Below are 27,889 nucleotides of genomic sequence, written 5' to 3'. Positions count from 1 at the left end.
AATTGGTCAGTTAGTTAAGTATTTTTATTTATTTATTTACTTGATTGGGGGGGCAGCTGCCCACTGGGTCACCCTGGCTATGCCTATCTTTCACACACACTGCCCCAAAACAATGCTGAGCACCATAATTCAAAAGCATCAATTCTTTGGAGATCAGCCTTCTTTATGGTCCAGCTCTCAGTTCCATACATCACTACTGGGAAACCATAGCTTTAACTATACGGACCTTTGTCGGCAAGGTGGTGTCTCTGCTTTTTAAGATGCTGTCTAGGTTTGTCATTGCTTTTCTCCCAAGAAGCAGGCGTCTTTTCATTTCGTGACTGCTGTCACCATCCGCAGTGATCATGGAACCCAAGAAAGTGAAATCTCTCACTACCTCCATTTCTTCCCCTTCTATTTGCCAGGAGGTGATTGGACCAGTGGCCATGATCTTTGTTTCTTTGATGCTGAGCTTCAGACCATATTTTGCGCTCTCCTCTTTCACCCTCATTAAAAGAGTCTTTAATTCCTCCTCACTTTCTGCCGTCAAGGTTGTGTCATCTGCATATCTGAGGTTGTTGATATTTCTTCCGGCAATCTTAATTCTGGCTTGGGATTCATCTAGTCCAGCCTTTCGCATGATGATTTCTACATATAAGTTAAATAAGCAGGGAGACAATATACATTCTTGTCGTACTCCTTTCCCAATTTTGAACCATTCATATCCAGTTCTAACTGTAGCTTCTTGTCCCACATAGAGATTTCTCAGGAGACAGATGAGGTGATCAGGCACTCCCATTTCTTTAAGAACTTGCCATACTTTGCTATGGTCGACAAAGTCAAATTCTTTTGCATAGTCAATGAAGCAGAAGTAGATGTTTTTCTGGACCTCTCTAGCTTTCTCCATAATGCAGCGCATGTTTGCAATTTGGTCTCTGGTTCCTCTGCCCCTTCGAAATCCAGCTTGCACTTCTGGGAGTTCTTGGTCCACATACTGCGACAGCCTGCCTTGTAGAATTTTAAGTGTAACCTGGGTAGTGTGTGAAATGAGTGCAATTGTGCGGTAGTTGGAGCACCTTCTTTGGGATTGGGATGTAGACTGATCTTCTACAATCCTCTGGCATAGTAGTGGATGTAAAATGGTGACCAGGCTGAAACCACAGTTGCTGTTACTTGCAATGGCAGTGAAAACAACAGCAACTGTGCTGCTAATGGTGAGAACCCGTCGAAGAAACTGCTGGAAAAGGTCTACTCCCCCTGAAGAAATTTTGTTTGCCCTCAAAGAGGGTGAGGAATCTTCAAGAGGCCATTTGCTCATTGTTCTAATTGTAATATCTCCTGCCATGATTAGTCAAGAGATATTGCATATTGCATCAGTAATAACATCATATATACTGTACTAATATAAAAACGTATGGGAATATATTACATTGTATTTTTATTTTTGTGTATTCTCCCCCCTTTCCTTATTTTACTTTATTTCTTTATAATTGAAATTATTTTAATAAAACTTTAATACAAAAAGAGAGAGAAAATGCATGTGGGATGAGGAACCTCCAGTCTTGAGTTGTCTCCAGAATTCTGCACTCTTCATTGCAACATTTAAAGCTGCCTGTAACACATTTGCTTTCTGCTAATTTTCAAGCCTCCATCGATCTGATAGACTAGAATACTGGATAGATAGAATCAGTGCTATTTTTCTAGAAAAAGAGGTGCCGGAGCTCACCGTGAACGCCTCCATTGTTCTCTAATAATGGCAGTGGTGCCCACTTGAGAGGTGCCAGAGCTGATTTTCTGCAAGTTCTTGCTGAAAAAAAGCCCTGGGTAAAATTATTTTCATGTGCCACCTTATGTCCACAGGGCATTTGAAAAGTACAACTTTGAAATTTCATTTTAGTGTCTCTACATTACTGCAGATGATTCCTAAACATATTTTTGAGCACACTGGCATTCAGAAACACATATTACAACTGTTCTTCTATGCCTTGAATTCCCTCTTTCTGTGTCCTGTAGCGGAGGAAGAAAATGTTGAAAAAAAGGCTGCACACATGTTACCAGTCTGTCAGTGGTCGGTGCTGCAGACAATGCAGCACATGAGAGTAAAGGGATGTGGCTTCTCCAACAGGGGTTTTAAAATAAACAATACAGTTGACCAAACCAGCAAACTAGCCAGCATGCCTTTGCTGGGTGCTCATCATAAGACTACTGGCAACTGCTCACCGATGGTGAACCTTGAACTTTGATATGGGTGGATTCTGCTGTTTGGAGATGTTGAAACAGAAGATAATTGCATCTGAAGTGCTGGGAATAGTCAAAAGTGCCTGAAGTTGATCCAAGGGCAATTAGAAAAACCCAATGAAAGAGCTAAACAAGGATGCCTAGAGGCATATGCTTTAAAGTGCAACATTTTATAGGTTGCAGCTGAAGAGCTGAATGCAACAGGCCCTAAAAAGAGGAAACATTAATCCGCTTTTAACTATGAGAATAGCTATCTAGAGGAGGTAGGAAGAAAGGGAGAGGCAGATGTGTGGGAGCTTGCAAAGAAACAGCAAAACTACAGTGCATCCCTGTAATAATAATAGTAGATACTACTGCTACTACTACTAATAATAATAATACTAGGGAAAGGGTTTGAAAGAGAATGATGGTTGAACAATGAATGATAAGAACTACTGTAAAGAATGGAGAGTTCAGCGTTGGGTTATTTTAATAAAAAATTAGGTAAAACATTGTAATGTTGAGAGAACATCAATCAATTTATTGAAGCAGCCAACAGGCCTTACAATCAGACTTATACATCCACCAGGTACTGCTATAACAAATCACTAAACAGCAATTACTATTTAGTGAATTGTTGTTATTGTAAAGGATTGTGTTATTTTGTGGACTTTATGTATCCTTTTTATTTGATTTTGCTGTGAACCTTCCTGTAGCTTGTGCAAAGGGTGGAATATAGACCACAAAATAAATAAATAAATAAATAAATAAATAAATAAATAAATGTCATACAAAAGTGATATCGAGAGTGGCTGGGCAACCGGGTCAGATAAGCGAGGTACAAATAAATCATCATAATCATCCAAGATCAAATCCACTGGAGGAACATGATTCAGGCTCATACCTTCATTGCTCTCAAGAGGAATTTAGCTAGAATTTCTGTAATATTCTTATATATCTCTCAGAGGGAAGACAAGCACAATCTGCAGATGATGTAACAGGATATAAAATGGTTACTGGATCAATCAACTTTCCCCAGAAATCTCTATAAGAGTTACAAAGCAACAAGATGTGGCTTACTGCTCTTCTGAGCCTCAAGGTTATAACTTATCCCCTGGCACACAAAAAAAACCTTCCATCCCCAAACAACAGAAAATATCGCATTGAAATGTGCAAGAGAAAATGCATCCCCTCTCTATATTTTGGTTTGAGGAATTTAAACTGTGAATGAGTGCAAAGCAGGCTAAAAGAGTCTTCAAATGCTATATGCACCATTGACTGACTGAGAGTAAGTGAATAAAAGTAACATCCTAGACTGAACACTAGGTGACAGAGTGAAACCATTAATCTTACCCCTTGGGGACGCTGTGCAATTCTATTGTTGTTCTCACCTTGTGACAAGTTTTAAAACTGAAACAAATGTATTCCAGACTCTCGGTATGACAACTGTGGCCTGATAAATGGAATTATAACAAAACAACATCGGCACTTAAGCCAACTAACACTAGTCGAGCCTTGATGATTCATGAGCTTGTCATCAGCTAGTTCAAAAAACTTAAGAGACTGTAAATCATCATAAGTTTCAAAACAAAAGATTTTGGGGTGCTCCTAGCTGCCCCCCTCCCCGTGATAAAATAAAGACACAGAAGGATAGAGGGATCCAAAATCTGCTTCCAGGGCCACCACACAATGCTGTAGTTGTTGTGATATGTTTGCACTTCTCAAAAATAATGATTAATGAAAAAATTGGGTTTTTGATATTGCATGGACCCAAACCCATCCATCATAGCAAATGCAATAAGTTTCATAGCATGGGGCTTTTGCTTGAAAAAGAAAAGTGAAAAATTAAAATAAGTCTCTACTGAGCCAAATTGCAAGAAGTCTACTTTTACATTGATGATGATGCCAAGGAATTGTCCACTTGTTTAGTTATAATATCCTATTTTTCTCTCACTTAAATAGGTTGTAGATTGAATTGGGATGGGTAAAATAATCCCCGGGTGTCAATGACTCTTCTTTTGGCTTATCAAAGTGACCAGGAGCTTTGAAAAACAACCATTTTAGATATGCTTATGGCATACTAAGTGCTATATCACTGGTGTTTCATATTTTCTGTTAGAAGTTTTTATGTGACAAAGAAACCCAACTGTTGTTGTTTAGCAGTTATTATTTTTACAGATTGCACCTCCATCTGCAGCATTATCCAGTGAAGTTATATAAGCAGCAAGACATAAACTTAACATAAAATGAGACTCAAACAACATATAAAAATTCATTTCTTTAAGGAGAAAGAAAAATCACACAGTCAAGGTAATTTATGGAGAGAATTAATGACTCGTTTCCGAAGGCAAAAACATATTCCAATCTTTGCATCACTGCCCAGAAAGTGTTGTCTCATCTTAATGCTTAATTAAAATTAAAGCAAGCTCTGCTATCCCGTATCACCAACACCCATCCTGTTTTGGCTTTGTCAGGTGACCTGGCATTATTTCTCAGCCAACTTAAGAGGTTTTTACTGCCTGACTAAATTAGTGCCATGTGAGCCAGTGATTGCAGGAAATTCTCTTGGTCTGCAGAGGAGAAGAAAACTGTTTTCTGACAAAGGCACTCAAATCAAGGCTGCTTCTTGTTTAGCACCTCTCTAATTATGGAACACAAATTATGACCGAATGTGAAGAGAGTTTCTTTTTGAGATAAGAAAAAGTGGATTTAATCAGTGTTTCATCTCCCAAGAGAAAAAAGGAACCTTTCCCTGCTTAGAAATCTTGCATCTTTCCATTTTGTCCAAAGTGACGTGGACACAAAGATACAGAAGTTGGCACATGTTTTTCTTAGCATTCAAGATGAGCATGTACTAGGATTTTGAATTTATGCTTTGTTTTAGACCTGTGCATTCTTGAGGTTACTGTCCTAAGCATACTTGGGTTACCATCTTGGCTGTGAGTCTTAGGACCTGCTCCCTGTCTCTAGGTTACGGTAGATAACTGCAACACATTATACACAGGGTTGCCTCTGAAGACAATTCAGAAACTTCAGCTGGTGCAGAAATCAGGAGCCACACTGCTCACCAGGACAGGATTCTATTAGCATATTACACTGATCCTGGCCTGACTGCACTGGCTAACAATTAGTTTTCAGGCCCAATTCAAAGTGTTGGTTTTGACCAATAAAGCTTTAAACATCTCAGGACCACAATGCCACTTCTCTCCATATGAGCTGATCTGAACCCTACAATCATAATCTGAGGCCCTTCTTGGTGTGCCTCTTTCACAAGTGGTCCAGAGGGCGACAACACAAGAAAAGGCCTTTTCTGCAGTCACTCCCCATTTGTGGAATGCTCTCCTCAGGGTGTTCGCCTGGTGCCTTTCCGTGCCTTTTTAAATGTGTTTTGGGGGTTATTGGTTTATTTAGTTTTTGTTTTACTACATATTTTGTGTTCTTATTTTTAACAGCAACAACACCACTTACCTGGAATAGGTTTAATTTACATTACCGTGGTACCTCGGGTTACAGACGCTTCAGGTTACAGACTCCACTAACCCAGAAATAGTACCTTGGGTTAAGAACTTTGCTTCAGGATGAGAACAGAAATTGTGCGGCAGCGGCGTGGTGACAGCGGGAGGCCCCATTAGCTAAAGTGGTACCTCAGGTTAAGAACAGTTTCAGGTTAAGAATGGACCTCCAGAACAAATTAACCTGAGGTACCACTGTAATGGTATTTGCTTCTGGGCGAAAAAGAAAAGAAAGAAAAAAAAGATATAGTCTTCCTTTTGCTTGAAATCACCAGATTCATGAATGGAATCCTGATTTAGAAGCTGGTGCAACACAATTTTGTACACCAAGAAATTGCTTTTCCACAAAAGCCTAGAGGAGATTAGATTTTAATAGACTTTACAATGGGTGATACCTGATCAATTAAAGTAGGCCAAGGAGATTGAGTTGAAGGAGGAAAGGAGACCTTTATCCTTCCCCTTACAATTGATTTCTCCCTTCCATTGCTAGTTTGTTAACTGAACTGCCTGCACAGATATCAGCCTGGTTTAGGAATCAAGATCCCAGTTAGGAACAAGCTATGCGCTTACAAACTCTCACATTTCCCTCCCCTCTGCTTTTTTTTGGGGGGGGATAATTTCTGTTCTGGTGCTGGAGGAGACTCTTGAGAGTCCCATGGACTGCAAGATGATCAAACCTATCCATTCTGAAGGAAATCAGCCCTGAGTGCTCACTGGAAGGACAGATTGTGAAGCTGAGGCTCCAATACTTTGGCCACCTCATGAAAAGAGAGGACTCCCTGGAAAAGACTCTGATGTTGGGAAAGATGGAGGCCACAAGGAGAAGGGGATGACAGAGGACGAGATGGTTGGACAGTGTTCTCGAAGCTACCAGCATGAGTCTGACCAAACTGCGGGAGGCAGTGGAAGACAGGAGTGCCTGGCGTGCTCTGGTCCATGGGGGTCACGAAGAGTTGGACACGACTAAACAACTAAACAACAACAACAAAAGTTTCTGTTCACATTTTAATGTGAGCCTAAGGAATGCACACATCCCAAAACATTATGAAAACCAAAAAGCTACTTTGTGAAGCAGTTCTCCGACCCAAATGCATATAAAAATTTAAAAAATCATAATATTTGTGGTGATGTGTATATTATTACACACAAAAATAAGAAGGGGGACAACCATGTACACCATCCAGAACTTCTTGGAGGAAAGGTGTGATATAAGCAAGTAAAGAAATGATTTTAAAAGGTGCATTAAAATGCTGGCTATTTTTTCTGAGGACTTTTACAAAAGAATTGCAAACTGGTGCAGTAATGTGGTAAACTGAAAAATGAAAAAATAAGCAACTCAGAGAAACTGAAATTAACAGATTAATCTTTCTCCCAGATGCACCCAGCTTTAGTGCAGATTTCCTGGATTCTTGAACCATGTTTTCTCATGGCATCCCTTATCCCTCCCTTTATTGAGGTTTAAGGGTTCCCTACAAACCAGAATATCAAACTTGGATCCGTTTACTGGTTTGAATGTAATGGAAACTGTGGTTTAAGATATCAGGAAATCTTCATCAAAGCTGGGTGTGTGAAGGGAGGGGAAAAAGAAAGAAGAATGTATTAACCCTAAGCAGACCCTGCATGGATGTTTTCTGACTTTTCTCTCCAAGTAATGCTAATGTGATCTATTAATTCAGGAGAACTGGGTGAGAAGGAGGTGGTAGAGTCACAAAGTGGTAGAGTCAGTCCAGACTACATGCACCTTCACATGCAAAATTACTAAACTCCATATTAGGTTCATACTTTTATTAGGCCAATCAAAATACATAGTGACCAAGCTTTTGAGTTCTCCAAAACTCTTCACCAGACTAGATCAGAAGTAAAGGTAAAGGTAAAGGGACCCCTGACCATTAGGTCCAGTCGTGGCCGACTCTGGGGTTGCAGCGCTCATCTTGCTTTACTGGCTGAAGGAGCCGGCATACAGCTTCCGGGTCATGTGGCCAGCATGACTAAGCTGCTTCTGGTGAACCAGAGCAGCACACGGAAATGGCGTTTACCTTCCCGCTGGAGTGGTACCTATTTATCTACTTGCACTTTGATGTGCTTTCAAACTGCTAGGTTGGCAGGAGCAAGGACCAAGCAACGGGAGCTCACCCCGTTGTGGGGATTTGAACCGCCGACCTTCTGATCGGCAAGTCCTAGGCTCTGTGGTTTAACCCACAGCGCCACCCGCGTCCCTATCAAAAGTAACTAAGCTTTTTCTATCCAAGGGCCACATTTGGGGTTTGCCACCCCTTCCAAAGGCTATATCCGATGCACGGATACATACATAAGCACTCACTACACAGAGGAATCCCAAAACAAAATAAGAGGCTATGTTTCCTATGGCTTCTTTCCTATGACGGAAGAAGCCGCTCAGGCTCTTTGGGTGGGGCGCCCAGGGGTGGGGCGCCCAGGGGCTGGGCGAGCCACCCATAGGGGTGGGGCGAGGGCGAGGCACATTGTGAGGCCTCCTGAGTCTACTTACCTCCTCCCACTCAGCCACCCCACAGCTGGGGGGGGGAGAGGCAGCGGGTGGACTGTTTGGGCAACGTGGAGCCTGCCCAAGCCACCACGTATCTCCTAGGAGAGACACGTGGCTCTGGCGTGCTGCAGGCCCCGCGGTTAGTGCCGCCTGGCATTTTGTCACACACACCCCTCAGTGGTGACACCTGGGGTGGACCGCACCCACCACACCCCCTTCCTCTGCCCCTGCCCCCAGCCCCACCCCACTAGCCCCAAGATCCTTCATATGGGAGTTGCTTCCAGAAGACATCTGAGGGGACTTTCTAGCCTGTTGGGTTGAGACATTAAATGTTTTTGGGATGTGTGGGGGCACATGAGACACTAATGTAGCTTTGGGTCTACTTTGGGAACTGAAGATACTGTATATTTTTACTTTGCATCTTAGTGAGTTTTATGCTCGCTTAAATTATGATGTATGTTAAATGAATTGTCATTTTTATTCGTTTTCATTTTGGTGATGCTGGAGTGATATTATATTGGTTATATAGTAAATGTATACCCAACATATAATAATTTAGTGAGAGTCTTGTATGGGGGGGGGCAAAGTGCCACATTTATTGAATACAATTCATAAACCAGGGTTAGAGCTCTCTCTCTCTCTCTCTCTCTCTCTCTCTCTCTCTCTCTCTCTCTCACACACACACACACACACACACACACACACCAAGAATACTTACCAGGGATGGGCGCTTTGACAGCTGGTTGGTCAGCCTGGCAAACAGAGTGATAGACAGGTGGAGCAAGGCACAGTGGAAGTTTCCACTTCTCCTGGGCTGCAGAAGTCTTGCTTACCAGTAGCTATGCCAATGGGTTCCTATACCTTTTCTACCTCAAGGTGTAATGAAATTATCTGAGCCTCTTTGTCTGTTTTCCTAGGACTGAGACAAATTTGGAGCAGCACACACTGGGGGCCAAGCGGAGGGGGTGCTGTAGGGCATCACAACTATGATGTAGTGCATGTACAGAACAGAAGACAAGAGGTGGAGGGGTGCCAAATTTTGGCCTTGCACAGGGTTCAGCAGAAATTTGAAAGACCAAAGTCGGCCCCTGCCCAAGGTGCTTCTCATGCAAGACAGGCATCATAATTGCAGGGAATGTGGGTGTTATCAGGATGATGTTAGTTCTTTCTTGGGGAGATTTGTTTTTGGAATGGTATTTCCCTCTGTCATGTTTCTGCAGCTTCTGTTTGGCCTGTGACTTCTGAAGACTATTGCTCTTATCACGGGTAGTTTTATGATGCTGCTGAAGAGGCAGAGTCTTAATGTTCTGTTTTTTCAGCTCAGCTCAGTTCCCAACTTGCTTCTTTTCTTTTAATTTTTGGGCAGAGTCATCATCCATCATTCCTTACAGATTTAAAGTACATTACTGAGAAACTGGCTAGTGTAAATGGGGCATACAATTGTAAAGTATGCTATATAAATAGTGGCTATGGCTACTACAACACTGAATGGGGAGTGCAGGAAGTCGCACCATCTGGATTATCCTGAAGAAACATGAATATGTTCATGTCCCTTCTACTATGTAAATTGGAAATTATATCAATCTGTGGTTCACCGTCTTTTCAGCCCTTAGCAGACCCTGAAAGAATGTTCCCCACACTGAACTCATTTGGTGGAGGTGTGAATTATACAATGTACAGTGTAATGTTATTAAGAAACATGAAAAGATTTCACAAGGTGTGGAGGGGAAGAATATTGGAGGAAAGCTGGTGGGGTGATGAAAGTCTGCCAAGAAAAACAGAAAACCTGATTTCTTTTCTTGCTGGGTTGCAAAGAGAGAGGGGAAACCCAAGTACATCTCTTGATCTGGTGCTCCCAGGTTTATTCCTCAGAGGGGATCTCATTAAATAAGCTAATTTTCTTTTTACTGCTCCTGCATGAGATCAAATTGGACAAGAAAGTTCAAGATGCAACAAAGCCAGTATATATACACATATAAACTAAAATTATTAGAGGTTTCCTTTCTTTTCCTTGGAATACTTGAAGTTTCATGGTTCAGTGGTAGGTAACCTGTGACCCTCCAGATATTGTCATACTCGGTGGTTTTTTTTTAAAGGAAAAAAAAGGTGCCAGTACTCACCATTAAGTTGTTACAGTAAGTGCCACACCTTTAACCTTTGGAAACAAAAAAAAGTGCTGGTACTGTGTACCCTTGAGAACCCCCAGGAAATCAAAAAACACTGGTCAGACTATAACTCCTATAATCTCTGACCATTGGCCATGCTGGGAGAAGGAGTTCAATAGCACCTAGAGCACGTCAGAGTATTCAGGAACACATGCAGTTCCATCAGTCCCCGAGGTGCCATCCGAATGGGCCCACCACCCTTGCAGGGGGCAACTTCTCTGCTTAAAGCCTTTTTGTTTTTTCTTCTCTGCCAGTCAACTGGACCCCATCTTTCAGTAACAAATTATTAGTAGCTTTTCTGGAGAAATAGTCTCCAGTTGAAGCCTTTATTTTACCTGTCTCCTCTACCCCTTTAAGTGCAAAAATGTATGTATGGATTTCTAACTGATTCTGTTTCATCCATTTGTGCTATGTTAGAGGGAAGTTTTCATATTTTAACTTAGATCTTTTCCCCTCTTGCTTTTTTCAAGCTCCTTCCTGTGTTAGTTCCTTGAGCATCAAACTGGGTGGCTGACGTAGCCTGATGCTGTAATGTGCTGGTTTTCCTTTGTGAATGGCCATAGGTGTTAACACATAGCCTGTGATATATGGTAGCCTGCTCGTGGTTGATTATAACAATAATTTCTTGGTTACTGTATAAACATCTTCTGACTCATAAATCTGAATCAATGTCCTTCGTCTCTGACAGAAGCCGAAAAAGAAGCAAGGAGTTTGGGATTTTACAGACAGGCAGCCAATTAGTGGTAAACCTGAGAAAGGAAACCAGCCATTCTCAAATTCACACAGCCGTTTGAACAACATGGTTATGCTTCCTTCTCTGAGGTGATTGAGCAAGCCCATTGGGGGATAGGCAGGAACCAGCACAAATTCCAAACCATTTCGTAGGAGTGAATCAGCTCAACAAGATGGTCCTAACTATTATTCTTTTCCTGGACACTTGCACTTTCCAAAATCTGCAGTGTTTGTAGATAAGATCGTTTTTATAGCACTTTCAGGTAAGATGATAGTGTTTGGTGGTTATGTCTGGTGACTGGTTTTTCTCAAAATGGCCTGTAAATGCTGCAGTGCTGTGTAAATGATGAAGGACTAAAATACAGAATGAGAAGATGATACATCTGCACTATTTTACCACTTTAACAACTGGAAACTGTAGTTTGCTGGGAGTTTTTAGAATACCCTCCCCCCCCTCACAGAGTTAAAATTCCCAGAGCTCCGAGAGAAGAGGGATTGATTAGCTTTGTAGCTCTGTGAGAAGAATAGTGAGGTCTTCTAACACACCTCCTTACCTTTAACCAACTAGAGTTCCCAGGTTTCTTTGAGGGAAACCATGCCTGTTAAAGTGGTGTGATGGGGCTACAATTAAACTAAAGTTCCCAGGTTTCTCTGTGGGAACTTTCTCTTCTCCAAAGGAGAAAATGCTGTAGTAAGGAGTGATTTTAGTTACTCTCACATTGATGCGTGTTCTGGTCACGACAAAGAGGTAAAATCACCCAAATGGAAGCTAGAAAGTGGTCCCAAATTTTGTTTGCTTCTGCTACATTTGGGAAGGTTGACTGTGGGCCGGTGACAAATCATTTTATTATTATTTTCTCCTAAATTTGGTGAATCAACAATGTGACCAAGTTGGAGAACCTTTGTGTTGTGGTATACCTTTCACTCTTCCCAGCTACATGCTCCAGGTTGTAGATAATCTGAATCAGACCTTTCACTCTGAGCCAACCACCTCTACAAAACACAAGAGGCAACTCTGTAGCTTGGATTCAGTGGATAAAGCAAGTCCTCATGAGCAGCAGACTGAAAGAGAGAGACTTACAGTGTAGCTTTTGATGCTGGCTGGATCACATTTCCTCAGTTCTACGTTGCCTCTAAAAAGGGACTGATATGAACTGAGACTTTAAAAAATAATTATCAGGGGATTAGAGGCCCCAAACTTGATCCAATGCCCTTTTCTTTAAATGTGTGTGTGTGCATGCTTGGATTCTCACTGCACAAATTCTTCACTGTAATTGGAATGGGGAGACCTTCACAAACTTTTAATTAAGCTCATTTTAAAAGTAGTCGAGCGTTCATAAACAGCTCCATGGTAACATAGGAGTTCATGAGGGTGCTCATGGGGGAAATAGAACAAAGATTTGAACAAAACAATTATGTAATCACACAGGTAATTTGACTGTTTAATTTTATGTGGCGATATTTCATTCCCTTAACCCTAAAACTGCAGAATTATCTGTGAGACCACTGATACCTTTGCTATTAGGAACTTTATGTTAGCAATATCCTTCTGGTTTTCGTTTGGAGGAAAGAACACTGAAGATTCATGGTGGCTTTTAAAAAAAAAGCTTTCTGTTCAAATAGAGCAGTGGTGGGGAATCTGCATCCCTCCATTGTTGGACTCCAACTCCCATCAGCCATTACAGTGGTACCTTGGGTTACAGACACTTCAGGTTACAGACGTTTCAGGTTACAGACTCCACTAACCCAGAAATAGTACCTCGGGTTAAGAACTTTGCCTCAAGATGAGAACAGAAATTGTGCTCTGGCGGTGCAGCGGCAGCAGGAGGCCCCATTAGCTAAAGTGGTGGTTCAGGTTAAGAACAGTTTCAGGTTAAGAATGGACCTCCAGAACGAATTAAGCTCTTAACCCAAGGTACCACTGTATTCTATGATTCTATTAATAATAGAGACATACCCCTTGGTCCCATACTTTCCTTTATGCTATTGTGGTTGTCTTCATTCATTGCCCTCAACATTGGAGGGCTGAATGTCTGCAGTGGTCAGCCGTGTCTCCTTGTGCAAACTTGCTGAGAACCCTGATTTCATTTCCTCCATCTCACTGATCACAAAAAATACTGCCTGTACATTGTTGCCAAATGCTGACTCACCTAGAATGCCATTTTCTTTCATTACAATCGTAATGGATGGTTATGGGAGCCTGCATAACTATGATGTACTTCCTTAAAGATGAACCATTGAGGAGGAAAGTGCAGTAACTGTGCTCTGATGACGCATGTTTGAGTCTGTATCGCTCAGCTTTCAGCTTTCTCTCCTAGTTCCCCTTGAGATGTCAGTTCCATTAATCTTTCTGTAACAAACAAACTAGTGGGTTGCATTTCCTGGCCACAACTTGCATACTGAAAGCACCTTAACTAGGGCATGGAAAATTCTATTAGGCGGTGAGAAATATCAGCCTAAAAAAAGAAAATGAATACCAAGCTTCAACTGTTTGTTTTCTATCACTGGGGAAGTTTGTATCATCTGACACCCCACATCACATACACACACACACACTTCATAGTCTTTTCATTCTCTAGAGGCTGCCATTGTCATTGCTGACATCAGCCTCTTGCATACTCCTAGATATAAATTGCCCTAAGCAAGTCAACTTAGACTGTTTGCATAGTTTCCCTGTGGCACTATATCTCTGATAAAGGTTCACTCCAAAAGACTGTTGTCCGAACTGCATTGAGTATAACTAATGATTCTAGTGTAAAGTTTTTCTAAACCTTTGAAAAATCACCTCAAGGATTCTGGAATGAGCTAAACCCAAAAGATAAGCTGAACCAGGAGTTTTCTTTTCTTTTTTTTAAAAAAAAACCATATTGCATTAGTAATATAGAAACCCAGCCAGATGGGAGGGGTATAAATAATAAATTATTATTAGTTGTTGTTGTTGTTTGCCCTGGATTTTTTTCCACAGGGTTTGTAGCCAATACATAGCTCACAGCTGAGCACTGATGTGTTTTATATGGTTTCTGCTGCTCTTGCAACAGTGGCCGGGTTTTCACACCATATTAAATCCCAGTTTTAAAATAAGTGCTGTGTAACCACCATTTTCATTCTGCTAAATTGTGTCTTCATCATGGAGGGCACATGTTGCGGTGAAATCATCGTTTGTGTGGGTGGGATCGTTTGAATAGCCACAACAACCCGATTGGGTCCCTCGGTTGCTGGGGTAATTCTGGCCAATGGGGTTGAGAGAATTTGCAGCCGGGGGACCTATTTATACTGCTGCACGTTGCATCGAGCTTCCTCTTAGCGCCTCGTGCATCGGATCACCCTCCCACCCTCCCTATATTTAGGGTCTTGCTATGACCTTGCTATGCCATCGTGGGTCGTCTGCTTTTGGGGCAGGGGCCCTGTAGGAATTTTCCCATTTGGCTGATTGGCTGGTGCCACTTGGGTTTTGCCTGCTGCGTAGCAAATCGTCACAACTCTGTAAGGTTTGGCAGTTAGGCATTGGCTCAAGGTGTGGTTGAGGGGAGGTTGTCACACCTGCCCCTCCCAGTGTGCGTTAGGGTATTCTGTTAAAGGAATCCAGATGCTCACCATGCTTTTGTCCCATCCCCTTCCAGGGGTCAGGGCCATGCCAGAGCACCTGGGAGCATTTCGGGGTGAGATTGTGTCTGTGGTAGGACCAATGCTCCCCCAGTATGTTTACCCTTACTGACTTCTGCCAGTGTCCAGTTGTCAGTGCTGCCCTGCTGGAGGTGTAGGTGCAGCTAGTTGAACCAATGCCTAAGCAAACCACTCACATTCTGTAATCAATAAAGTTGTGGCCTAATTTATGCCAACAACCTTAAACTAATATTGGTGTCAACTGTGTCTTTCTTGGGGGGTCTTCACACGCAATACAACTAATGCAGAAAAGCAGTGTCTCAGTTGCCCTGCAGGGCTCTAATGTGGAAGCAACCTTACTCCCAAGTAAAGCTGCAAACTTAACCCCACTTACCTGGGAGTAAGCCCTATCTGAATTCAACAGGACTTTGTGAACTTTCTCTCTTTCTCTCCTGAATTGACTGTAGCTAAATCTATTGATACAATTTGAATAAATATGGTTGGGTTTCATGCCCAGCTCAGTTTCTGGCTTATAATTGCAGACAGCCTCAAGCAACTTCCCGTCTTTATTACCCTTACACTGGTTTATGTTATAGCTTAGATCAGAGAGCTTCCAAAGTGTGTCTGCTGTGCCTGAGTGATCATGTGTTTTTGACTTTGACAGTTTATGAAATATTGCTCCAAACACAGTGACCCAGAGCTTCTCGCTGGAAATTGAAAGACACTAATGGAACTATTTATTCAACTGGAGCCTCCAAACCAAGACACGTTGTGCTAGCCGTGATTGCCAGATGCTCAGGGTATTGGGGCAACTTGCTATGCCTGTGAAAGAATAGCAGGAAGTTAGACAAACACATGCATATTCACCATACCATAACACAGCTGCTGGAATCTGTTCATTTCTTTGGGTGCATAAGTGTATGAATTATTCCGTCATTTCATTGTATCTTCTGTTTGTTGCAAATAACGTATTTGAATAGAAAAGCTCTGAATAAATCTGACAAATGTGATGATAAGTAGCGGGTGCTGCCATTTTGGCCATAATTCACCACTTCCTGATAAAAGAGGGTTTCTCAGAGTAGTAGAAATACAGTGATAGTGAATTGTCGCTGTGACGGCTGAAAATGGAGGTGATATGTGGGCCCTCTGCTGAACTGTATTCTCAATCTCACCAGCTCTCTGGTCAATATGTTGTAATCCAAACCAGTTTGCAGCTAGGCAGAAGTGTCATAGCTCAGTGCAACAGCATACAGAAGGGCCCAGTTTGAATCTCTGAAATCTCCTGCCCCAGACCCTAGAGAGCTTCTGTCAATCAGTTTCCCATAGGCATTTGGTTGGTCACTGCGTAAGCAGATTGTTGGACTAGATAGGCCTTTGGCCTGATCCAGCAGGGCTCTTCTGACGTTCTTAGGCTGTGTTTCATAAAATGCTGTCCTGGTTAGTTAACATGAAAATGAATCATAAGTACTCTGAACAGCACTTAGCAGCAGTGTGCTATTTATGGAATGCCGAAAGTAGCATTGGTGAAAGGGTATTTGAGGTGGCAGCAGCAGGAGGAGTAATCCTTCTGGGATGATCAGCTTTTACAGCAATGGGTTACAGGGTTAAGAAGCGTAATTAGTATATGTAGCAACAAGGAGTCCTTGCCATCTGTCACCTGCAATTGCTGTGGTTGATCTGTATTACCTGTCACCATCAGTCAAGATGCCTGTCTATATGCTCTCGTAAGTCTGCACATTGCAGAAAAAATGAGCTGCTGGAAATACAGTGATAGGAAAAGTAGGTGAATCTTGTAATCAATAACTTCTGAAGTCAGGGCTAAACTGACTGCATTTGACGGCAATCTTATACTCACTTCTCTGGCTGGGAATAATTCCAGTTGATCTTAAGGGGCTGATTTTTAAAAATCAGACATGTACAGGATCATACTGATAGTCTCCCTATTTTCATTCTTAAATGAAAAGTAGTTGTTGTTCTTGGCTGTTTGTCATTTAAAAGAAAATAATAATAATAAAGGTTACATGTCTCCCATGTAAGCAGCCTTGCCATTTCTAATGATAAGAAATTATATTTTCAGCAGGCATTCGGCATTCTCAAATGGATCTCTTAACTATCTTGTTAGTTTTTTCTGTTGCAATTGTAGTAGGTGGCAGGACCATAGAGGTGGGGATGTGCTGCCCTCCCATCTTACCAATGCTGTGTGTTGCTATAGCTTAATATAATAATAATAATTAATAATAATAATAATAATAATAATAATAATAATAATAATAATAATAATTTATTTATACCCTGCCCATCTGGCTGGGTTTCCCCAGCCACTCTGGGCGGCTTCCAACAAAACATTAATATACAATAGTCTGTTAAACATTAAAAGCTTCCCTGAACAGGGCTGCCTTCAGATGTCTTAGCTTACTAAGAGGAGGGGGAGCAAGGCAGCAGGGCTGCAATGTGTGCTCAGGGCTCACTGACCATTTTCTTCTGTTGCTGTTCATATCATCTGAGGAATCTACTTCACCTCAAAGGGAACTCACTTTTGCATCTTGATGCAGATTCTGCAGGACAGCCAAACTCTGCTTGAAATGGAAATACTTCATCTCAGCTCTGTGCCACAAGCATAATATTAAACCAGACCTGAGACCACACCTAGAAATAACCACACCTGTCCAAATGGTGTCACTATGACTCTGTGCCTTGCCTGTCTAATTGCCTGTAGTTTGATGGCACATATCTTTCTTCTGAACACCAGCTTGGATATAAGCTGATGGGCATTTGTATCCTGCCTGATCTCTCTCCGTCAAATCTGGTTTATCACAATAGGATTACTGACACACAATTTACTAAGAAAGACTCCAGGAATGTGTTATCATTCATTGTTCAGCCTTCTGTTACTGATGCCTCTTCTTGTACTAGTCTGACACAAGAAAACATTTAAAACAAATGTTGTGGGCGGGACCAATACGTGAGCTCTCTGGAGCATTGTGGGTGATGTAAAATGGAAGGCAGCTTCCTGAACCCAGCTCCCACTGCCAAATAAACCCACACCATAAGATGGTCAGGCAGGAAGAACAAATCATTGGAGCCTGTGGGCCCTGCTATGGCTTAAGCAGCTGCCCAAAGATGATGGTTGCTGATGCCACCCCTAGTTTTAATCAAGGGCTGTTGTGGTTTGGGTTGTAAACTGCTGTGGTAGATTTAATTGTTTCCTATTTCAGAATCACACACCAAAGTAAACTCATTGTGGCTCTAGTCTGTTGTTCTTTTCAAAAGCCTTTCTGTGTGTAACCCAAATTGAACCACTTTCAGCTAGGTTTGGAGGTAGGTTTTTTTTGTGCACTGTATTTCAATGTGATTAGGTTATTTCTGCATGTTATCACAAATTCTAAATGAATTTAATAGCCCATTTTGCCATTAGCTTATGCAGTGTGTCATTACAAATAATTGCGCCCTGAGGAATTGGAATACTGAACCTATAGCTACAGGAGTTCTCTCACTGCAATAGCGTTAGCAAGCAAATATGCCCACACATTCAATCTTTTCAATTGCACTTTAAAAAGGTACAGAAAATTGCTGTATGCAATATATTCTGGCTTCTAGGTGAAATCCCAAGTGGCAAGCTTCCTAGGAGCTATCTAAGGAAAGGCTAGGTACTGATAGCAAAAAATATTGCACTACAAAATGAAACATAGCAATGTTTTTGTCCCACAACTCAGAGGAGCTTATGCCCTGGAGAATGGTACAACCCAGGTACTTTTGTCCCACTGCCTCTGTAGTGACATCTGCTAGGAACAGAGGAAGCTGCCGCATACTGAGACACACCACTGGTCCATTTGGCCAGTACCATCAGCACTGACTGGCAGAAGCTCACCCGAGATTCCGAGATGGGACATTTCCATTCCTATCTGAAGATGCTGGGGATTAAACTAGGAACCTTTGACGTGTGAACTATGTGGCCTACCACTGAGCCATGGCCCCTGTTAGTGAAGCTATAAGGGAGAACAGAGTGAGTAAGCTTTAGTCACAGCTTTACCCTAGAATATGCTGCGGCAAAATCCTTCAGCAAAGATAGGAGTGAGGTGAGGTGATTTGGTTTGGGGTGTTTAAAACCTTAACCCTCTCAGTAATATTTGAAAGGCCTGAGACTTTGTGTATGTGGTAGCTTTTTCTAATATCTAGAAGAGAGGGCTTTTAAAATGTGAAAGGAAAAACCTGTGATCACTTATTCCTCAATCGGAGGATTAGAATGAAGCATGCTGGAAACAAAACTAGAATATTACAAACACATACGCACACACAATGAGAGTTAAGGCTTAATGGCTACTTTGATAAGGCACAACACTTTGTTTCAGTCAAAACACTTTACAGAAGTAATAAAGAACTTTACTTAAAACTTCCACTTTAAACCTGGTTGTAATTAAATTGATTCCTCCTACAGTGGCTGTTTTTTCCCCTACCAAACCAGCAAAACACTTCTAACTCTTTCTAGCAGCTTTTCTTTCCTCTCAGGGAGATAATTTTGGTTGCCCTGCCTAGCAATCTCCTAATCACCAAACCCTTTCCGAGCCCTAACCAAGCTTTATCCCAGCACTTTCCAATCCCTATTTGGCAGTTTAACTCTTAGGTTCTATCTTTTATCTCTAAGAAACATAAGAAGAGCCTTCTGGATCAAGCCAATGGCCCACCTAGTCCAGCATCCTGTTCTCAAAGTGGGTGAACAATCGCCTATCAGAAACCAGAAAGCAGGATTCGAGCACAAGAGCGCTTTCATGTGCTTTCAGCAACTCTTATTCAGAAGCATTGCTGTCTTTAACCGTGGAGGTAGAACATAGCCATTATGGTTAGTAGCCATGGATAACCATCTCCTCCATGAATTTGTCTAATCTTTTAAAGCCACCCAAGTTGGTGGCCATAACTGCCTCCTGGGGGAATGAATTCCATAGTTTATATAAAACAACAACAACACAGAGTCTTTTGTTTGTCCTCATGCTAGTTTCAGTTCGTTGATTAACTTTTCTAGTAGGGCTGTTTCCCACACAGTTTGGTACCAGTGGTCCATCTTTACTCCTGACAGGTCCCTCCAGTCTCCAGCTATGATGCTCATGGCTGCTGAGAGTGGGTGACTTATGAGGTCTTTGTAATGTGAGTGTGTGTTATTGTCTCCCACAACCTTATACTGTCTATAACATTAGTGTTGCACATCAAATGTTACTGATCCATGGAAGGACTCTGTGAACTGAAACAGAGATGCTGCATGTACTTCTGTAACCCAAGAAACTCTTTCATAAAAACATTTTTTAAAAGAATCTTTTGGCACCTTAAAGACTTAATAAATTTCTTATGGTATAAGCTTTTGTGGACTATACTTCATCAAATGCATGGTGTGTTATGCAAGTATATTTACACATCATTGTGGTAGAGTAGAATTTTAAATAGCAAGATCATAAGAAACTAAATTCAGAAAAGCACGGGCAGTTATAATCACATAACTAACAGTGGTAATTCATAAAACAGTTGTTGACAACAACATCCGGCATTGCTAAGGCTCTTAACACCCATGATGTGCTAGAACTCCTTTGTATTGGTTCAAACTCAGTATGAGATGGAAAACTCAGTGAGTTAATATTAAAAATTAAACAAATCCATTTGCAGCAGGGAGAGGAGTCAAGAGTTGAGAGCTTAAGAGCTTGAGAATTAAGGCTTGAGAGATGAATTTGCTTGAAAATGAGTTTGTAATACTCAAGTGAACAAAAGCTTGTGGGCACTAAGGGAGCATGTCCCCTATTGACCTTCCTTGATTTTCCAGGGATGACAAATTGCATTGAGATTAGCATCTCCATCTGCTGAGGAGAGAGTATTTTGCTCTTGGAAGTTGTTCCATATGCTCAGCCTATAGACATGGTTTTCACTAGATTCATTTGACTGGGCCACACTTCCAAATACACTGGAAATATACTACATCAATAAGCTGAAACCTTATGCACAATCCAGAGATGGATTTATTTATTTATCTAAAGTGTATTTTGTGCCTCCTTTTTTGCAGAACCATCATGAGACAGCTTTCATAAAATGTAAAATACAACATATAAATATTAAAATGTAATATATATTGTGGAAAGATGCTTGTTTGCTATGCATTTGGAGACTTGTTCAGATATTATTGCGCATGATGGTTCCTGAAAACAGGGCCAATGGCTGCAGTTTAGTCTAACTGAGATGCAAAAAAAAGTCACAGTGATTCTAGTGGAATATAATGATGGGCAAGCATAGGTTACAAGCCCTCTTTTGTAAAATGGAAGCCTCAAAGTCTCAAGGTGGCCCTTTGCAGCTTATGCAGACAGAATTCCATTTACACAGAAGTCTTGCGTCTGTGTAAATGGAATTCTGTCTGCATATGCTTCTGCGTAGTCTTGCTTCTGTGTAGAAATCAAAAGGTTAGGAGTGTAGCAGTGCATACCCTGAGACATTAACCAATTCCTTGGAGGCAGATAAATGACCGCAGACACTCTTTAGTCAAGATGAGCAATGTCTTAATCTGTAAACAGTATGATTAATTTTTGTGGCATGGCTCATAGACTGAAAGATTCCCTTCTGTGCTAAGCACAATATAATTTTAAAAAAGCATAAAACAGTTTGCAGCAGACAATCAGGAGAATGCATATTTGATTCGTGAAAGGCGGTATACAAATGAAAAGTGAAATGAAAATATTATTCAGAAAAATCAGAATCAGTAAACCAAAAGCAAATAATTTACTTAATATTTTTTTTAAAAAAAAAATACTTTCCTAAAAGGCCCAAACTGCAGCTTGCTAAGGTACAGGGAACTCTAGCACTGGGAGAGGCAAACTGCTGTTTCCGGGGAAGCCATGTGTGTTAAGTGTTCTTACCATTCATCCAGTTGGGAGTGATCCTTTTGGAGCTCCTTGCAATCCCTTTTTATTTTAATTACCCTGGCCACCTCACTACGTACCCCTGACTCCAAATCATTTATAACACTGTTTTCACTCCCAGTGCGCATGTGCTGGAGGCAGGGGCAGTATCATTGATGTGGTAGTGCTGCCTAGTACACATGCACCATGTGCACCACCAGTACCCAGCTCAGCCACACTAGTTACAGTGGCAGCACCAGAAGCCCAATGGCAACAGCAGTGAGTCCCGCCAGGCGCTACATGCCCACCATGCAGGGGGCTGGTGCCAGGCCTGCTCACCAGGCCTGCTCACCTTTCTCTGCTCCTAAAATTTACAAATTTAATAAATAAAACAAAACATTTAATCCAAGTCCCGTTCACATTGGTGGCAATTATTTCACGAACATCTGCATGACCACAGCAACATTGTCTGTCTACAGCTTCAAAGGAAAGAGGCGCTGTAAAGCAGATGAAGAAAATCTTGTTCTCCTGTCAACCAACTCCAGGTTTAATGCCAAACATGGCGAATAGAAGCTCAATAATGAGGCAAGAATTCTGTAGTCTGTGTAGTGCTGAGATGTCTGGATTCCTGCAACTCATTTGCAAGATGCATCTATCTGGATAAGTATCAGAAACACTTCATCAGTCAACATCCCATATATAATGCATCTTACCCAAATGCATTGTAAGCAGTTGGCATTCAAGTAGTTGTATTACTCAATTACATTTCACATTGGCCATCTACTTCAAGAATAGAGAGAAACAACAGACAGTTTTTCTAGCATATTTGCAGTGCAGTCCTGCTGTAGGTATGTCTACTCAGAAGTAAATCCAAAAGCATTCCATAGGAATTGTTTCCAAGAAGTATGCACAGGATTACAGTTTAAAGTGCAGAGAAAATCCCTACATTTCCACTACTTTCTTAAAGTAGGTACAATTGTAATTTTAAACTACATAAATAAATAATAAACAAAACATGAAAGGAGTCATAAGATAGTGCAATTACATTGTCCAACAAGATTCTCCCCCCACCATGTGGTAATCAAATCCATATTGTCCACAATCCATTTTTTAAAATAAAAAACACCCAATAACCCTTTAATATTGCCATGTTTGTGATGCTGTTTCTTGGAGGGGGGGGGAGCTGTGGAAAACAGCAAAGCTTCTGCTTTGCTATGATTTCTTCTTGATTTATTGCTGCTTTATAGACTGTGAGCTGCAAGTTCTGCATACGTATTCCATCTGTATATTTATCTATAGCTATTTTTCATAAACAGGTGTGCATTCTACTTAAAAACACAATCTTTCTATACGCAGTTTTCCTTTTAAGAACCTAAGTCCTGAAACTTCAAGGGAAACAGTATTATCATTTTTTTACCCTACTGGATTTTTTCTCAAGACCCAGATGTTCTAAGTGTGTAGAAAGAAGGCATGATTGTAAGCTTTGCTTCAGGTGTTGTTCTTGTCTCAAATCAGGGGTGGAACCAGCCTCTGCAAAACTCTCCCTTTCCGCTGCCTGTACACATTCATTCTATGTGACATGAGTCCCAGGGAAGTGTCTTGGAGGGTCTGACCAGACCAGGACGAGGGATTTGAAGAGTTGGAGGAGTTGCCCGTTGATGACCCTGGGGAGGGGCCCAGCCAGTTCAGATGGGTTGTGTCAGGATCTTGGGAGACGGAAGAGTCACAGATGAGTCAGAGTTGGGGTGGGTGGGTGGGTGAGCAATATACTGTATTTTTTGCTCTATAATACGCACTTTTCCCCTCCAAAAAAGTAAGGGGAAGTGTGTGTGTCTTATGGAGCGAATGCCAGCTCCATGGCTTCAGTGAAAGCAACACGAAGCCTCCGGAGCGCAGCGGGAGCGCTCCGGAGGCTTTGTGTTGCTTTCGCTGAAGCCAAGAGAGCAAGAGGGGGTGGTGCACTGACCCCTCTTGCTCTCCTGGCTTCGCTTTGCTGGAGAGGCGCTGCACAGCTTTCCTTGTCTGCGCAGCGCCCCTTCAGCGAAGCAGGAGGAGAAATGGAAGGGGTTCCGCTTCTCCTGTCCCTTCACTGAAAGGGTGCTGTGCAGAGAGGGAAAGCTGTGCAGCGCCACTTCAGAGAAGCGGGAGGCAAAACGGAAGGGGCTCTGTTTCTCCTGCCACTTTGCTGAAGGGGCGCTACGCAGAGAGGGATAATTTTTTTTTCTTGTTCTCCTCCTCTAAAACTAGGTGCATCTTATGGTTGGGTGTGTCTTATAGAGCGAAAAATACAGTTCCCGGCACACTGCTTTGTCCTCTTGCAGGTTACCCAGGCACCTTGCATCTACTTCACCTCAGTTATCATGCCAGCTTCATCTCCTGCCCCGACATCAGCTCCAGAGCCCATCCTCTTAGGAGTAATCTGCTGCTTGTACTGGTTTGGAGCTGCCACTACTGCTTCTTCAGTTGCCTAGATCCCAGAGATGCTACTGCAGGTGGGAGCATACAGCTCGGGGCCAACAATGGCCTGCCCAGCCATTAGGCAAGGTGAGGCTACTGCCTCGGGTAACAAGTTCCATGTGGGGAGCAGATCCAGCCTCCAAGGAATGCATCACCTGCTGTTGCTGCTGTAATGGCTGCAATGGCTATAGTGAGCTACTTGGAGTCTGGATCTGCCACCTCCTCGGCAACCCTCCTCTATGCTGTCTCTACAACAGCCACTTGGTGAATAGGAGGTACTGCTGATCTTCTCCCAGCCCCAGGGAGGAATTGGCGGTGGCTGCCCTCTAGGGTCTTCTGGACTTTGCAGTTACCCAGTGTGATTCAGAGCTGGCCCCTTTCTCCCACGTGACAGCTTTTGATTCCCACTTCAACCATAAGGTAAGGTTGGTTTGATTCCCCCATTGTTCCTGTGGTAGATCTTTGCTCCCTCTTTGTCCTGGATGTAAATCTTTATTCTCTGCTTGTTCCTGATGTGATGTAGATCTTCACTCAGCCCTTCTTCTCTGGTGGAGGAGTGACACCATTTGGGGGTTGTCCTCAGCTGCCAAAATGTATTGGGATGGCTTTGGATCCAAGCCTCCAGACACAGTTCCATTTGCCATGCTGAAGTGCCTGCCCTATTCCCACATAGTGGCACCTAAGGGAGCATGTCACTTGTTGACGCCTTAGTTTGCTTAGCCATCATAACATCTGCTGTGCCTTTGAATCTTAATTTCCCTACAGACTATACTGATCTGAGCAATGAAGATCTGGGCAGAAACCACACTCTGGATTCGAGTTCTTCATCCCCCAGGATGAAGGACACTAAACACCTACACACTACACACCTAGAATGCATACAATGAGTTTTGCAGAATGGCAGTGCGGGCCGGGAGCATCTGTCAACTCATTGGGAGTAATCTAATGGCAACTGTATGCAAATTGGGAGTTAGATCCGGGCTAAAAGTGGACAGGGACACCCATCTTTTTTTCCTTCCCTTTCACTCCCAATGTCCTGCATACAAATAGTCCTCCCCAGTCATCAGATGAATCTTTTGATGAGCAGAGAAAGGACAATTACCTGCTTCTTAGTTGATCTACACAAATCAGCTGAGAATGGATGCTGTGTACGTGTGTGTGTGTGTGTGCGCGCGCGCAAAAGTATGTGACCCATCCCCAAGTATTAGTCCTAAGTGAATGTAGCCCTTAAGACAAAAATGGTTAACAAACTTGGTGTAGGTATCTCACCTGGGGACTGGAGTTCAGTCCACTGTGGAACGGGTAGTACTCCCATTGAAAGCTGATATTCATATGTGAGATACTCCTGGATCCATTCTTGAAACCTGATGCACTGCATCATCATTTTAAAATAATATTGTCCAAAAGTAGTGCAACTGCAAGAAAACCTGCCTGTTGGAAATAACATTTGCATGAACATGCATTTCTGGAGCTATATTTTGATAATGTGTTTCTTGTTACTCCTAGAACATCAGGCCCCTTAATTTCCTGAGAGCACTGAGGTTAATGATTTACATGAGTTTCTCTCCATCTGTGGAATAAGCTAGACAGGAAGGAGGAAAAAATGTGCACACAAAGAAATGAGTATGAAATTATCATTTTTGTGACAGCAGCAAAAGCAGGACCAGTATTGCGGACGTTTCACTACATTAAGACTCCATTAATGTATGCAGAAGTCTGTAATGTATGCAGACAAAATATACTTGCATGTATGATAAGAGTAAGTACATTCTTCTATTGCATTGCATGATAGTTATGGGATTCACTAACCACTGAAGCAAGTATATTGTCCTGCAATGGGGCTAAAAGCCAGTTGATATGGGGTAACTCCTCAGCCTCTCACTGGTCCACCTTTATGTAGAGGAAATAGCACATAAACTGAAAGGATGTTCATATGCAGGAAATGTTGTAACAGTATGACCCAGCCTTAAATGTGTTCAAATAAACCTTCCCCAACCAAGTTTACCTCAGATAATGTTAAACTCCAACTCCCATGGCCAATGGTAAGGGATGATAGGAGTTGTGATCTAACTCCCATCTGAAGGGTGCATATTAGAGAAAGCTAGACTGAGTGTTCTGTTCTGAATCGGAGTGGCTCACTGCTCATCTAGAATCAAAATGTGAACAAGTATAGTGAAAGCAAATCAAGAGGTATGAAGGTTAATTTGTCTCCACATCTCTTCTTGTCATATATTTTCCAACAGTACAGCAGATTAAAAAGAGAAGGGAAATATAAAATACAAATGGATATTAGGAGTGACTACAGTGGTACCTCTACTTACGCACACCTCTGGTTACGTATCCTTCAGGATACACACACAGCAAACTCGGAAGTATTTTTCCAGGTTTCGCCATGCACGCATGTGCAGAAGCGCTCTACCGCACTGCAAGCATGCGCAGAACAGGCACCTCTGGTTGCAAAAACCTCAGGATCCGACCAGAGCTCCGGAACAGATCCCATCTACAACCGGAGGTACCACTGTAGTTTATTTGTGTGTTTTTTTGGTAAGATGTGTCAATCAAGGGCCAAAAGCAATCAGTATTCTGATCTATTGGTTTCTTTCTTAGAAAGAAAGAAACTCTGTAAAGTTCAGTGACCTAATAGTTTGCAAGACTCAGCTGGCCCTTAATTTGGCTTACGGTCTCTCATCAGTTCAATGCATAAGTTTGTCATCATGAACTTCTGAACTCGTCTCATAAGAATGCCATATGGAACATGGGAAATGGTCTTCCAGCTGCTAAGTCTAAGAATTTCCATTTACAATAGCCATTCAGCAGTCAGAGAGTTCTCATTAGATCAGTGTCTTTAGGAACAGTCTTAACTGGAATCTATCCCATAGCAGATTTCTGTTATACAGAAACATGGACAGCTGCTGCTATCTCCTACAGATCTTGATTATGACAAATCTCAATCTCAAACATGAAAGAAGCTGGTCATCTTGGGACTATGTCACATTCCATTTTTCAACATAAGCTTAATATTAGTGTCTGAAAAGTTCTGACGAACATAATGTCTAATAGTCACATGCCTGTTTGCACTCTAGGTACATGCACCCAACCAACAGATGCAGTAACTTCCCTAGCATAAATCTGGAACAAAATGGGAGCCACATGGCCATTTGCATGTTTTATATTTCATAACCTATTTGTGGTCCCTGTGTTAGACTTAGAGTCTAAATGGGAGAAAGTCACGTAGAGGTGAAATGTTCAGCCTAGTCATAAAGCTGTTTCCTTGAAAGTGAGTTCAATGGAATCATTGGGATTCTGAGTAAATATGCTTAGTATCAGGTTGATAAACTGCAACACTAAGCATGTTTTAGCAGCTCTGTGCCCTATTCGGGATGGTGTGAGTGCCACATTTTAAGAAAGACATTCATAGATATTCTAATCAGATGTTATGGTTACTCAGAAGGAAGCGATTTACCCTCAGGTAACTATTTTAAGCCCTCACAAAAATTCGCCAGCATATTAGTGCAAAATTCTCTTGATGTGCACATTTTTGTAGGTAATTTAGCCTAATACTGTATGCATTTTTTTGCAGGAGAAATATCCCAAATATAATTCCTTTTTGTGTGTTCTTTTCACCAGTATATTGTTACACACATTTTACTCATGTATATGCCTTTTTGTACACATTAACCTGGCTGGGAAACTGCACTGCAAAATTCAGAGACATGTGAATTTCAAAGAATGGCTGCATTTCATTTCATATATTGTTTTGGAAAGAGTGAATTTGGTAGGTTTGCCCTTAAATGTGAACAGAATACAGTATCTCCTCCGTTGCTACAGGGGATAGAATGTATGTGTGTTGAGGGG

Source organism: Podarcis melisellensis (assembly GCF_964234715.1).
Source record: "Podarcis melisellensis genome assembly, chromosome: 9".
Taxonomy (NCBI): Eukaryota; Metazoa; Chordata; class Lepidosauria; order Squamata; family Lacertidae; genus Podarcis; species Podarcis melisellensis.
Note: the sequence above shows the minus strand (reverse complement) of the source record.